Raw genomic sequence first — 14,709 nt, 5'->3', positions numbered from 1 at the left:
AAAACCACTCACCACGTGTGAGTGAAACAGTTGGTTAAATCATTATGATCTCCACCCACAAGCTCTTTCCTCCGCCATTTTGGTTAAGTGTAAGATTTAGCACACGCTAAATATGACATTTAATTTTGGGTCTATGACTTCATCCTGGTCATGTGTGTCAAATCTAAATCTTCCTGGATTTGTTCCTTCGTTAATACTACAGGACACAGAGAATCCAGGGCTCTATGCTAGTCTGTGGGCACCTGCCAGAATGCCCCAGCCCTTCGACAGGTAACTGCTCCATGCAAAGCACTGACTGTACGCAGCTTTCAAGCATATACTTCTGTTCGTGGTTTCTGAAAACCCACAGTGAGTACCAGTGTCCACGGAAATGCCTTAAAGCCCAGGGGCGCCTGGGTGGCTCAGTCGGTTAAGCATCTGATCCCGGGGTCCTGGGATCGAGCCCCACATCAGACTCCCTGCTCCGCGGGGAGCCTGCTTCTCCCTCTGCCTCTGCTGCTCCCCCTGTTTGTGCTCTCTTGCTCTCTCTGTCAAATAAATTAATAAAATCTTTAAAAAAAAATTCCTTAAAGCCCAGTGTACAAAATCTCCTTCTCCAGGGTCCCACAACCGCTTGTGCCTCCTTTATTAAAGCTCCTATTACCATAGACTAGGTAGGAATTCCTTTCTGTCCTAAGGATAAGGAACAAGGACACGTGTATCTGCTTCCCCAGCCCCACACAGTTCCCGACAGGTAGGAGGCAGTTAGTAACATTTGTTGTATTAAAGGACAATAGAACGAACATTGAGTCAGTAATGCAGTAGCTCACTCGTGTGTAACTAGTAACCTTATACTCGTGTATGACCTTGCTCCTATAAAATGCACATATTGCAAATACCTTCGTTTTCTGAAAATGAGGAAAGTATTGGGGGTAAATCAGTTAAAATTATTGAGTCTAAGAATATCAGTCAGAATCTAGGCAACAAAACAAGAAACCAAGTGGGTATTTTCTAGAGAATTAATACGTCGGCTTGTTGCACAGATGTGAGCAGAAACAGGACCTGAAGAGAACCCAGGGAGAACAGGGACTGCAGGAAGCAACTACCCCCGACAGGATGGGAGATTCCGAGGAGCAAAGCTGGTAAGACGGCGCTCCGACCTCCGACCTCCGTGGAGGGGCTGCTGCCTGGCTGCCCCGAGCTCATCAGGAGCTTGGAGGGAGGGGCCCCTGAAGTTGGGGCTCACACCTTGAGAGGAGAAGCTGCCTGGTGCCTCTGGAGGTGTGTCAGAATGCAGCTTCTGGAAGGGTCAAAAGAAGCTGAAGCTAGGGAGAACTCCCACGGGTAAGGAATAGCAAGAAATGCAAAAAAAATTGTTTTTCTCCTTTTCTACTCTCCATTCTCCTCCTCGTGTCTCCAGTTGGTCCAACCTTACTGGAATGGATTCTGAAAATATCGTTTGCAGAACAGCAGCCCCAGCATAACTGAACAGAATATAGAAGGATTGGTTTGGGGGCACCAGGGTGGCTCAGTGGGTTGGGCGTTGGACTCTCAATTTCGGCTCAGGTCGTGATCTCAGGGTCGTGAGTTGGAGCCCCGTGTTGGGGAGTCTGCTTGTCCCTCTCCCTGCCCCTCTGCCCCTGCCCCTGGCTCACACACTTGCTCACTCTAGCTAAAATAATTAATTAAATCTTTTAAAAAAGGAAAAAGAGGAAGGGTTAGTTTGGAACCGAAAGACATTAAATAGGCAAATAATATATCTAGGGCCATTATTTGGCCTAGACTGTTATGGAGGGACCACTTGAGATAAAATCTCCGAAAGAGGGACCCACACACTATCCAAAACAACGCAAATCCCAAGAGCGTCACCTAATAAATTATGTTTGTGTCACTTTCCCTTAACTTATTTTCTAGTATCTGTAAAGTTGGAATTTTAAAGGCACCAAAAGGAGGTATAATCACTTTATACCATTTTACCGCGGCCCTTTCTCTAAACAGTGTCTTTAGGAAGACTTAATAAAAAAGACTCATGTAAGAGTTACTGGCAACTCATGTCTAAATGAACTCTCTGCAGATTCCTTTCTCTTTGTATTACCACATAATTCTCTATACTTCTACACCACTAAGTTTTAGCAAGAACAACCTAGAAATTTTCAGTATCTGGTAAAGCAACAATAAATCAATATTCTTGACATATATCTTAAAATTAGTAAAAAATCATCTCATCAATTGTGATTAGCCAAAATATAGTAACTCATTCTGCTTTTTCATTGTGGTTCCATAAATTCAAATGGTGAACTTAAACTCTTCTCAGCCTTTGAAAATGCACATGGATCCCAGTTTCCAGCACATAGCACGCCCTTCGAGAGAGAGAGAGAGAGAGAGAGAGAGAGGGAGGGAGAGGGAGGGAGGCTTCCAACATTCAATTTAATTCAGCGTATGCATATCAAACACCTACTGTGTGTGGCAGTGCCCTTGGAGGGAGACAAACAGGAGTAAAACAAAGTCCGAGCTCTCAGTGAGCACACAGTCTAACTTGAAATCGACAAAGGCAAAAGAGCGCTAACCCCAGGCGGACCGGCAGCACGGTGGGGAGAGACGGATTCCAGCGGGAGGGTCTGTTAAGACTTTTTGTATAAGGTGGCTTTTGACCTGTGTCTTAAAGATGGCTCCACTCTTCTTTTTGAGACAAGTTGAAGAAGGCTTCGCCATTGCCATCTGAATAGTCTTAATATTTATCAAGCTTAAAATATTAAAAATTTAAAAATATTAAAATATTAAAAGCTACATCTTGTCTTCCCAACTTAAAACTGTGTCCGTGTGTGTTAGATTTATGCACACACACTCTCCTTTATCAAACTCTCTACTTGATCTTAAGATAGTAAGGGTACAGGGGCGCCTGGGTGGCTCAGTCGGTTGAGCGTCTGCCTTCGGCTCAGGTCATGATCCCAGGGTCCTGAGATCAAGCCCCGCATCAGGCTCCTTGCTCCGCGGGGAGCCTGCTTCTCCCTCTGCCTCTGCCCCTCCCACTCCCCCTGCTTGTGCAAGTGCTCTCTCTCTGACAAATAAATAAATCTTAAAAAGAGGAAAAAAACTTAAAAAAAAAAAGACAGTAATGGTGGGAATCACTAGACTATGGAAAATGAAGTCTTTTTTTTAATTGTTGCCTTTTCCATACTTTTGTATATATCTCTCTCCAAAATGCAAATGATTTAAAATAATATAATACCACGCTTTGTACTTATTTTTATTAAGGCTTACCATACTATATTCTAATTATTTATATTTCTATCTTCCTGTCTGGAATTAATGCCCAAGCACAAGGACTGTACATTTTTTCAATTTTGCATCTACAGTAGCTTACAGGAAATAGTTACTTGATAAATAATAATTAATCTCCATTCCTACCATTCCATCATTATCATTGAGTACAAACAGGGAAAAGAATCTTCTTCTCATCAATTTACACCCAACTTGTGGGATTTTTGTTTGAAAGACCCTGGGTCCCCAGTTAGTATCACATAATGTACCTATTTTTATAATTTCTGAACATTCTTCTTCAGACTAAGGGAAACGAACAGCAGTGAGTGAACAATGCACGAAAGCCCGTTTCTAGTGCCAGAAGGGGCATATTTATTCAATAAATTTTAGTACGGTACCCACTGTGTACCAGAAAGTATATTTTTAGAGACTATTTCTGTCACACTTGGGCACAATGAACCTGGGGCACCCGCGATAGATCAAAGATAAGAGTAACAAAGGAATGGACGATAGAATGGTTCAGTTAGCAGTCTGTGTCCACGTCTATCCCATCCAGGAGGACAGAATTTCTAGATACTTAAGTAATCCACAAAATCTTTTTGACTGGGAAAATTATTTTCTTCAGCGGTGTGCACAGATGTCTAGTCTCAGAACTTCTGGACGTGCTTCTTGGTGCCAGCAGCCTTCGTGACTTTGAGCACGTTGAAGGGCACAGTCTTGCTCAAGGGCTGGCACTCACGCACCGTGACGATGTCACCCATCTGGACATCCCTGAAGCAGGGTGACAGGTGCACGGACATGGTCCTGTGGTTGTACTTTCAGATGTACTGGAGGACGTCTCAGACGATGACAGTGGTCCTATGCATCTTCCTCTTGGTCACCACGCCGGACAGAATCCGCCCTCGGAGGGAGACATTATAGGGGCATTTCTTGCCAATATAGGTGCTCTCAAGGCCTCCTGGGGCACCATGAAGCCCAGACCGATGTTTCTGTAATATCCCAGGAGCTTCTCCTTGCCAGTTCCTCCAAGCAGGATCCTCTTCTTATTTTGAAAGATGGTGGGCTGCTTTCGATAGGCATGCTTAGTCTGAACGCCTACCATCATCCTGGCCGCCTGAAGAAAGGGTACTCCACAAACTCTTAACTTTTCTGCTGTTTACTGTGCTGTTTCTACTGACAGCACAATTTACTTATACCACCTGAGAGCAGCCACAGTGACACTGGAAAGAACACACACACACCCCCATCATTTTGAGGTCCCCTGGTGTCCTTTCTTCCTGCAGGAGTTCAGGAGTCCTTGAAGGGCCAGGCTTGTCTGCTTTCTCCTTTCTGCTCCACATCAGAAGCTGCCCTCCAGAGTCTGCTCTCACAGCCGTGCGGCACCAGAGAGCTAGACGGTGATTTGGTACCTCAGCCCCCTTCTAGTCGAGGAGAAAGGCTGAGAGGGCAGCCCGTTGCTCAGGATGACACAGTTACTTATAAGGGAATGATGGAGAGCCTTGCGCGTCATATCCCGCCATCATATCCCGCCATCGGCGGTGGCGGCAGTGCTGGGGTCCAGCCGAGGCGGTCCTGCACGGCAGGTGTGGTGTTGTTTCCAGCTGTGCAGCTCCAGTCCCGCCCATCTGCCTCTCCTGGAGATTCTACAAACTACTGAATATCCCTTAATAAATCCCCTTCTGCTGAAACTAGCTGAAGTGGCTTCTGTGGTTGGCAACTAGGATCCCAGTCGACAATTCAAAACCACAGTGAGCTACCGCCCCACACCCATTAGGGTGACTATTATCAAGAAAACAAAGAAAAAGAAAGTAACAAGTGTTAGTGAGGATGTGGAGAAATTGGAACCCTTGTGGGCTGTTGGTGAGAATGTGAAACGGTGCAGTTGCTGTGGAAAACAGTACGGTAGTTCCTCACAAAATCAAAAATAGAATTACCCTACAATCCAGCAATCCTACTTCTGGCGTACCCAAGACTGAAGTCAGGGTCTCAAAGAGATATCTGTACACCTATATCCACAGCGACATTATTCACGATAGCTAAAACATGAAACATGAAGTAGGAAAACAGAACGCCAATTGCCAGAGGCCGGGGCGGGGGGAATGGGAAGTTATTGTACACTGAGTACAGCGTTTCCATTTTACAAGAAGGACAGAGCTGTAAGCTGGTGGAGGCAGCTGCACAACAGCATGAAAGTACTTAATACCACCGAGCGGTCCACTCGAAATGGTGAAGATAGGAAATCGTATGTTACATGCATCTTAACACCATTTAAAAATAAAGGAAAGACAGTACCAAGTGCTTGCAAGGATGCGGAGCACCTGGGACTCTCCTGGTTTGCTGATGAGTGTGCGAATGGTACAGCCATTGTGAAAAACCATATGGTGGTGCCTTGGAAGGTTACACAGACGTTTGCCGTATAATCCCACCATCCCGGCTCTAGGTATTTACCCACCTAGGCCCGCAGAAGAACTTATTGATAAGCACGGCTCGGGGGTGGGGGGAAGGGTGCGTGAGGGGTATCTGTGGTGATAGAGTGGTTCTGTAGGTTGACTTCATAGGTGTGAATATCCAGTTGTGATACTGTACCCTAGTTTGGCAAGACGTTACCAATGGGGGAAACTGGGCAGACAGTTTACAGGATCTTTACAACTGCATGTGAATCTGCAATTACCTCAAAAAAAAAAAAAAGTTAATAAAAAGAGAGAGAAAAGAGAAAAAAATCCCAGACCAGGACAAGAAGTAATTTTCCTGGTTTCACAAAAAAGGGTCGAATCCAGATCAGAACCCAGGTCTGGCTGGCCCTCCATCGTGTGCTGTCCCCTTCCTCCGAGACCGTCCGCTGAGCGGCGGCACACTGTGGTGGAAAGAGGGCTGCTCAGAGAGTGGGAAGCACGGCTTCCTGAGAAGGACCCTACGAGCGTCGCTTAGGACTCTGAGTGACTAAAAGGATATGCTTTCACTGGTAGGCTTTGAGTGAATCTATAAATTTGCGTGGTTTCAGGAAAGTACAGAAGACATTTTAGTAGGTACATGAAGTTCCCACCTGAACAGAAAGTAGTATGCAGATGATTCCTAGCATGGTGACAGTAGCAATAAAGGCTAACACGGGTACGGCACTCACCCCTCACAGCGGCTTGGAAGGTGGCTCCTATCTATGTTGCAGACGACACAAAGGAAGCAGAAGGAGGTCGAGTCACTGGCCTGAGTCCTCACAGATGGCTCATAGCCGGCTAGAGATGCCATCTGGCTCCAGAGTTCATGCTCTTACTAGGAAAATCAGGTCAGATGACACTGAAGAAAAATAAATATGTTGCTGTGTAAGGTGCAGGATTTCTTACCAGTTGGGGGAAATATTGTTTAAATGCGTATTTTTAGAAGGACCCGCACGTGGATTCGTTTTAGGTGCCTCACAAAGCCTCACTGCTGATACTTGATGACCTGTGCAAGCTGCTTACAATAATAGGATTTCCTCCTGCGGTTTTGTAACGATGATCTTCACTCACCCCTCGGCATGTCTGCAGCCTAAAGATGACCTTATGAAACTGTTTACATCTTTTGGGTCAACAGATGCCTCCAGAGTCAATGGTTGACATGGGAGATGTAGCTAGGATCCAGTGGTTTCTGTTTGTACGAAGAGGTATTTAGAAACCAGTGAATAAGCATCACAAAGTTGAGAGGACTTAACGTATTAATTCCATTCAAGAAATGAATGCAGTTTTATAACCATCGATATGAAAAGAAATCTTACTTTAAGTAAAGAGTATTTTTAAAATGCAAATAATTCACACTGCCTGTCCTCTCCCCCACCTTGTCACACCCATGGATATTTCTATTTTGATACTGGGTTTTCTTAAGGCAGATTTCTATTTCTTTAGCCCTATAACTAGAGTTCCCTAATTTGAAGCCGCAGTGGGGTATGGCAGGTGGAAAGAATACAAATCAGAATTGAGACCCAGGTTCTCGGCCCGTTTGCTGCCCAGAGCAAATTTGTTTTTTTGACTCTGAATGCCTCATATACATTTTCTGCATCTCTTTCCTCAAATGCCAGGTGAACCTTCTCGTCTTCCCAGACCCTTGGGAAGTATTCTGAAAAGCCCTCCATGTTCTCCTATCTAGTTTCCTTCTTGCTTTAAGTGGGTTTGGAAAGGAAATCATTTCATGGACACACACAGAAAATAGTTAAAAACTACCATTTAGGGACACTTACGTTTCAGGCTCAATAACCACATTATCTCTAATCTTTATGACAATCCTACATGGTTGGATATATTAACTGGCTGGAATTATTAAGGTCCCGTTTTACAACAGAAGCAGCTGAGAGTGGAGAGGCGGGAGCAACGGCCATGTACACAGACACGGTGTTTGAGCTCGGGAAAGTCACTTCTTGGTCACCCGAGCCCAGTGTGGTGGCCGCCGCGCGCCAGCTCTCAGGAAAAGCCTGCTTTCCAAACAGCTGTTTCCGTGTCATGGCTTTAACCTGGAGTTCAGAAAGTCATTAATGTGTTTTCCTATTTCTTCAGTCTCATAAATTTACCTTTGGAAATTTACCCTTTTTTCTAGCACGTAAGGATTCAAAATCGTAAAATATGGAAACATACATACAGCCTTAAGATTTAAGATAAGTATGGTGGGCAATCAGCTGGTCAAGGTGGCAAAGAGATGTCCACTTTGAGGTTTTGAAACTCATTTTCCTGAAGAAGGACCATCGTACACAGTGACTCATCTACGGGTAGCCCAGGGCCAGCCACGGAACTCTCCCGAGGTTTTAGTGTTACTATTGCTGAGCTCTTAAGGCATTTGGGTTCGAGGGTGAAAGTACATGTGGTTGCTTTAAAATCTGGAGATGCAAAAAAAGGTGCTGATGTTGTTAAAGGAAGATTCAGAAACAAAGAAGGCTTTTTAGAAGAGGAGGTACTTTAAAAGGACGGCTTGCCGTATGTAAGATGCAGTAAGTATTTATTTATTTTAGAGAGAGACCAAGTGCACGTGTGAGTGCAGTGGGGAGCGGCAGAGGGAGGGGGGAGAGAGAATCTCAAGCAGGCTCCAAGCTCAGCGCAAAACCCAGACACAGGGCTCGATCTTATGACCCTGAGATCATGACCTGAGCTGAAATCAAGAGTCTGACCCAGTATTTAAAGGGAAAAACACACACAAAATAACTAAGGTTATGTTAATTTGGGCTGAAAATACTTAATTTCACTGTTGGTCAGGCTCACATATAAAGTCAAGGATGATAGGCCCTTATTTAATTTACATTTATTTTCCCTATTTACATTAATTCAGCAGTCTCCATTCAAGGGGAACAGTTGCCTCCATGCCCGGTTTTGTAATGTTTAGCAGTCATCTGTCGCTTCAGGTTGTTCACAGAGGGTCCTCGTTGCCGCCATGCCTGTAGCACGGGCCTGGCAAATACACGGGGCTGCGTTTGAGACCTGCCTGTCCAGCCTGGAGAGCTGGGACGCTTGTCTACTTTGACCAACTCTCCCAGCCTCAGCTTCTTCTTTTATAAAATGGGGCCCTTAAAAATTCCAACCAGTTAATATATCCAACCGTGTAGGATTATTACAAAGATTAGAGATAGTGTGGTTATTGAGCCTGAAAGGTAAGTGTCCCTAAATGGTAGTTATTAACTATTTTCTGTGTGTGTCCATGAAATGATTTCCTTTCCAAATCCACTTAAAGCAGGGAAAGTGAATTCAAGTATTTCCTCAAACAGCTATATAGTGTCATTTTAAGATCATGGTGACTCAACTCCCTTTTCCTTAAGGAAATATAATTGGGAAAAAAAAAAAAAAAGAAAAAGCTTCCAGCATTGCCCTGTGTTCGGCACTCAGAGGAGGTATCAGTACTCTGCCCAAGCTCGGGGACGTTGGTTCTCCAGAGTGTCGGGGCTGCACACAGAGGAAGTCGCTGGACTCCTGTGAGAAGGAAGCGTGATGACAAGACTCAGCTTCCCCGCAGCTTTAAAAAAGGAGGGTGCCACATTGTACTGTAAGTACTTGGGGTCAACTCCCAATGTCCTATACCTTCATTCAAAAGTCCTGACAACTGGGGCGCTTTGGCGGCCCAGTCAGTTAGGTTCTGCCCTCTGCTCAGGTCATGATCCTGGGGTCCTGGGATCGAACCCCGCGTCAGGGCGTCCTGCTCAGCAGGGAGTCTGCCTCTGCCTCTGCCCCTCCCCTTGCTTGTGTTCTCTTGCTCACTCTCTCTCTCAAATTAAAAAAAACAAAACAAAACACTTTATATATATAAAAAAATGTCCTGGCAACCACCCCTACAGGCTAGGTAGTTTTCACAAAACAGTCAGGACCAAAGGTTCTGGACTCACTGCCTACATTCCCATCCCCGCTTCGCAACTCACTAGCTTTGTGTCCTTAGCAAAGGACTTAGCCGTTCTAAAACTCACCTTCCTCACATGAAACGTCACGATAATGTTGATGCCTGTCTCCCGGGCTTGTGAGGCTCACGTATAAAATTTTCTGAGCGTAATGCCTGCCAGGAAGAAAACACTAAACAGTTGTTGTTATCGTTATTTACGCCATAGTAATTATCTTGCACAGTATCAAACACTAGTAAGAAGGTAGAAATCCTAGTCTTCTGACTCCAAATCCCAGGCTCTTTCTCTTTGACCATGTGTTACCCTACGGAATGTTTACTGCTTCCTTCAATGACTAAAATACCTCAGTACTGTTGGTGTAATCCAGGGACGCTGAAGGGTTCTAATTATGCAGAACTACAAATAAAAGATCACTGCAAGAAGGAACAGATAATGGTGTCTCACTGTTCTTTGCTCTTGCTTGAGAAGAAGAGTCCACTTCCAGACTGCGTCTCAGTTCCCAAGAACCCTACTTCCCAGGAATTACAATTCTCTGATATGTAAATGAATTTCAGTCCTGCGGATAAAAGCGCTGCCTGTGCTTGACAGTAGAGAGGCCGCAGTAACCTCTCTGTTTGGTACTACACGGTGACATCAACTGTTGTCTCCCTTTCAAAGTTATCCTCTACTATTTTGCTCCAATTTCCTCCAGACAAAACGACTGGTGCAGCCGCCAGTCACGCTGGTTTTCCGGTTCACTGCCTACGTCGGCGTGAGTAAACGGCGCCCTTGCTCCCTACTTTAACTGCCACTGGACTTGGCACAGTTCCAGGCTCCTTGGGTACTGAACCTTGCAGAGTCCATAAAGTTAATTTTCCAGACTGACTGCAGCCTGGTATGACCTTCAGACGAGGCAACTCTGGAGAAAGTCACACTGGTGTTCCTATATCACTTAAAAATAATTTTTTTTAACTTGTCAAAAAGAAACATTCACCAACATAGGCCATAGGCTGGGCTGTAAAACAAATCTTTATACATTGCAAAGAATTTAAATCATACAAAGGAAGTTATCTGAAAAGAATGGAATTCTAATTCTAGAAATCAGTCATAAAAAGATGTCTAGAAAGTCCCCAAGTAGTTGGAAATTAAACAACACACTTCAAAATAACCCATGGGTCAAACAGGAAGTCACAAGATAAATTGGAAAATACTTTGAGCTGAATGAAAATGAAAATACAACATCTTAAGATTTCTGGGATGCATTTAAAGTAGTGCTTAGAGGAAAATGTATGGCATCAAAGGCTTAAATTATAAATAAGAAATACCTAAAATCAATGGTCTAGGTTTCTTTAAAAAACTAGAAAAAGCAGCTAAAAGCAAAGCAAGCAGAAAGAAAAAATAATGAAGAGATGAAATCAACAAAATTGAAAATCAGAAAAATCAGAGAAAATCAACTAAATCAAAAGCTGCTTCTTTTAAAAGATCAATAACATTGATAAGACTTAGTCAAACTGATCAAGAAAAAGAAGGGGAAAAAACAAATTACTAATATCAAAAATGACATACAGAACACTATTATATAACCTCTGGATATAAAAATCATTATATATGAGTAACATTAAATGGATGATAGTGTAATATTATTATATATGAACAACTTTATACCCATAAATTCCAATATCTAGACAAAATAGACAAATTTCTTGAAGACACAAGCTACCAAGACTCAAGAAACAGATACCCTAATTGCCCCATATTTTATTAAAGAAATAGAATTTGTAGTTTTAAACATTTTTTTTAAAGATTTTATTTATTTATTCGACAGAGATAGAGACAGCCAGCGAGAGAGGGAACACAAGCAGGGGGAGTGGGAGAGGAAGAAGCAGGCTCATAGCGGAGGAGCCCGATGACGCTGGGATCACGCCCTGAGCCGAAGGCAGACGCTTAACGACTGCGCCACCCAGGTGCCCCTGTAGTTTTAAACATTTCAACAAGGAAAACTCCATACTCAGATGGCTTTATTGGAAAATTCTAACAAACTTTTAAAGAATAAATAATACCAATTTAATGTAAACTTCTCCAGAAAACAGAAGAGAAGGAAACACTCCCCCACTCATTTTATGAGATCAGTATTATCCTGACACCAAAACTAGACAAAGACATTATAAGAAAACTATAGATCAATATCTCTCAGATATATTAATGCAAAAATCCTCAATAAAATGTGACTGACTCCAGCAACATATCAAAATGATATAACATCTGAACCAAGTTGGGTTTATCCCAGGAATGGAAGTTTTGTTCAACATTTCTATTTTTTAAATTTTTATTTATTTGTGTTCATTTATTTTTAAAGATTTTATTTATTTATTTGACAGAGAGAGAGAGAGAGCACAAGCAGGTGGAGTGGCAGGCTGAAGGAGAAGCAGGCTCCCTGCTGAGCAGAGAGCCTGACATAGGGCTCCATCCCAGGACCCTGGGATCATGACCTGAGCCAAAGGCAGACACTTAATGAACTGAGCCACCCAGGTGCCCTTCAACATTTTTAAAATCTATGAATGTAATTCACTGCATCAACAGACTAAATAAGAAAAAAACATATGCTCATCTCAATAGGTGCCGAAAAGTATTTGGCAAATTCAACATCCATTCACTATTTTTTAAAAAAATTCTCAGCTAATTGGATTATAGAAAACTTTCTCAATCTAATAAAGGGCTTCTGTTTTAGTTCTATATTGTGGCAAAACAAGTCCCCAACATTTAATATTAAACACTTATTATCTCACAGTTCCTAGAGATTAGGAATCCAGATATGACTAGCTAAGTGCCTCTGCTCAAGGTCTCTCACAGGACTGAACTTCTGTTGTCAGTTGGGGCTACAGTCTCTTCTGGAAGCTCACTGGAGCAGGAGTGGCAGTGGGGAGAGCCACTTCTAAGCTCATTCACACCGTTGTTGGCAAGATTCAATTCCTCAAGGGATATGGGACTGAGGGCCTAAATTCTTGGCTCTTGGTCTCCTCAGAACCTTGCCATAGGGCAGCTTACATCATGGTACCTGGATTCCCCCCGGGACGTGAGCAAGAGCGTACCCAAGGCGGAAATCTGTCTCATTGTAAGCTAATCTTGGAAGTGATACTCCATTACTTTTGCCATATTTGATTCCTTAGAAGCAAGTTACGAGGTCAAGCGTACGCTGAAGGGAAGGGCATAAATAACAGGAGGCAGGGCTCATTAAGGGCCATTTTAGAGGCTGCCTACCACAGCATCTACAAAGAAATCTGACATCATACCTAGTGGTACAAGACAATGCTTTCCTCCTAAGATCAGTAATAGAAATGTCTGCTCTCACTGTTCCTGTTTGATGTCACACAGGAGGACCTGTCAAGTGCAGGATGACAAGAAAAAGAAAGAAAAGGTATACCAGTTAGGAAGAACTTAACCTGTCCCTACTTCCTGATGACATGACTGTCTACATAGAAAACCCCAAGGAATTGATAAAAAGCTAGAACTTGTGAGAAAACACCAGAAGGTAAATAAGCATATGAGAAACTGCTCAACATTAGTTATTAGGGAAATGCAAATTAAAACCACAAGAGACAATTACCTACCTATTAGAATGGCTAAAATCGAAAGACCCGAATACCAAGCGCTGTTAAAGATGCAGAGTAATTGGAACTTTGCTGGCAGGAATGTAAAATGGCGCAGTCACTTTGGAAAACATTTTGGCCATTACTTGCAATAACATATACTTATCCTGTGACCCAGCAGTACTCCTCTTAAGTATTATTTTCCCAAGAGAAAGGAAAACATATGTTCACACAAAAGACCATGCATGACTGTTCATAGTGGCTTGATTTATAACCACCCAAACTAGAAACAACTCAAACGTTCTTTAACGGGAAACAGATAAAGTCTGGTTTATCCATACAATGGAATACTACTCAGCAATAAAAAAGAATGAAGTACTGAGAAATGCAACTACACGGGCGAATCTCAAACGCATCATGTTAAGTGAAAGACGTGTTGTTAGCCTCAAAAGGTTACATTTATAGGACATCCTGGGAAAGGCAAAACTATAGAGACAGAAAAAACATCAGTGATTATCATTTGCCCACAATTTCTAGGAGGTTCACAGACCACCTGTGGCTCATCCCTGGACCCCTCTATATGCTACTCCGTGGTCAAAACTGCCACCAGTTCCTCTCCTCTCCTCCCGGCTCCAGCTCCGTCCTGAACCCTACCCAGAGCTACCTTGACCCGTTTCTCTGCTCGGGTATCACTTCCGGGGCAAACACCCTGTCGACGCTGGGCGTACGGAACGGGCTAGATGGTACCGAACCGCGGAGTCAGCCTGGTAGCGAACTACTGCGTGATTTCCGCGGTGCATGGACGTCCCGCCGCTGCGCTCAGACGTGAGCGAGCGGGAGCCGGCTGGGAGCAGGATGGAGTAAGAACCCAAACAGGGGCACCGGACCGGCTCAGCCGGTAGAGCACAGGACTCTTCACCTCGGCGTCCCGAGTTTGAGTCCCACGTTGGGCTTGGAGCGTACTTAAGGAAAAAGACAAAAGCCCTAACCCTAAACCAAGGTGGGCTGTGGAAATCTCTGGCGCCCACAGCGGGAAGCCCGGCTGTCTGGGTCGGTGGCGACGGGCGGCCGCAGGCTAACGGAGGGAAGCGTCGGCTTCCCCAGGTTCAGGCACCCTACCTCCCTCTCCCTCTTCCTCTCTCTCCGCCTTTCATTCGTGCGTCCCTCGCGGCCCGGAGGCGGCGGCGCTCGCGGCGTGCGGGGGAGGGGCAGAGCCCGGAGCGCGCGGGAGCCGCGCGCCGCGAACCTCGGACCGCAGGGGCTGGGAGGGCGCTGCCGGCGCAGGCGTCTTCGCACGGAGCCGCCGGAGCTGCGTCTCTCTCGACCCGCGGGAGCTGCGGGCCTCGTCTCCCGGCGGAGGGCCGCGCACGGCGCCCTTCCCCACAGCCGGGCGGGCGGCCCGCGCCAGCGGCGCAGCGGGGCCGGGCCGGTTCCCAGAGGGACTGCGGCCGGGGCGGCGAGGCGGGACCAGGGCCGTGAGTGCCGGGCGGGGAGGGCGCGCGGGCCGGGACGGCGGGGGGGCCTGGGCGCCACGTGGCGCCGCTCGAGGCTGCGCGGCGCGGGCCG

At 45.1% G+C, this 14,709-nt stretch overlaps 1 protein-coding gene and 1 pseudogene across 4 annotated transcripts in view; one reads left to right on the top strand and one right to left on the bottom strand.

Annotated features, from left to right (window-relative positions):
* Positions 1-3,587: 3,587 nt before the first annotated feature.
* LOC113266211 (40S ribosomal protein S11-like) lies at positions 3,588-14,383 on the bottom strand (annotated as a pseudogene).
* CDKL1 (cyclin dependent kinase like 1) overlaps positions 13,828-14,709 on the top strand; it is a 56,868-nt gene continuing 55,986 nt past the window's right edge. Inside the window, exon 1 of one of the 4 annotated variants that reach the window (XM_026513701.4) lies at positions 13,828-14,143. The gene's annotated coding sequence lies outside the window, so the exon portion shown is untranslated. Of the gene's footprint in view, positions 14,144-14,173; positions 14,248-14,388; positions 14,619-14,709 lie in introns of those variants that run through there. The other 3 variants (XM_026513703.4, XM_026513697.4, XM_026513699.4) reach the window with 3 other exon arrangements.

The sequence above is a fragment of the Ursus arctos genome, unplaced genomic scaffold (genome assembly GCF_023065955.2).
Source record: "Ursus arctos isolate Adak ecotype North America unplaced genomic scaffold, UrsArc2.0 scaffold_37, whole genome shotgun sequence".
Taxonomy (NCBI): Eukaryota; Metazoa; Chordata; class Mammalia; order Carnivora; family Ursidae; genus Ursus; species Ursus arctos.
This window is presented reverse-complemented; position numbering and strand designations above follow the sequence as displayed.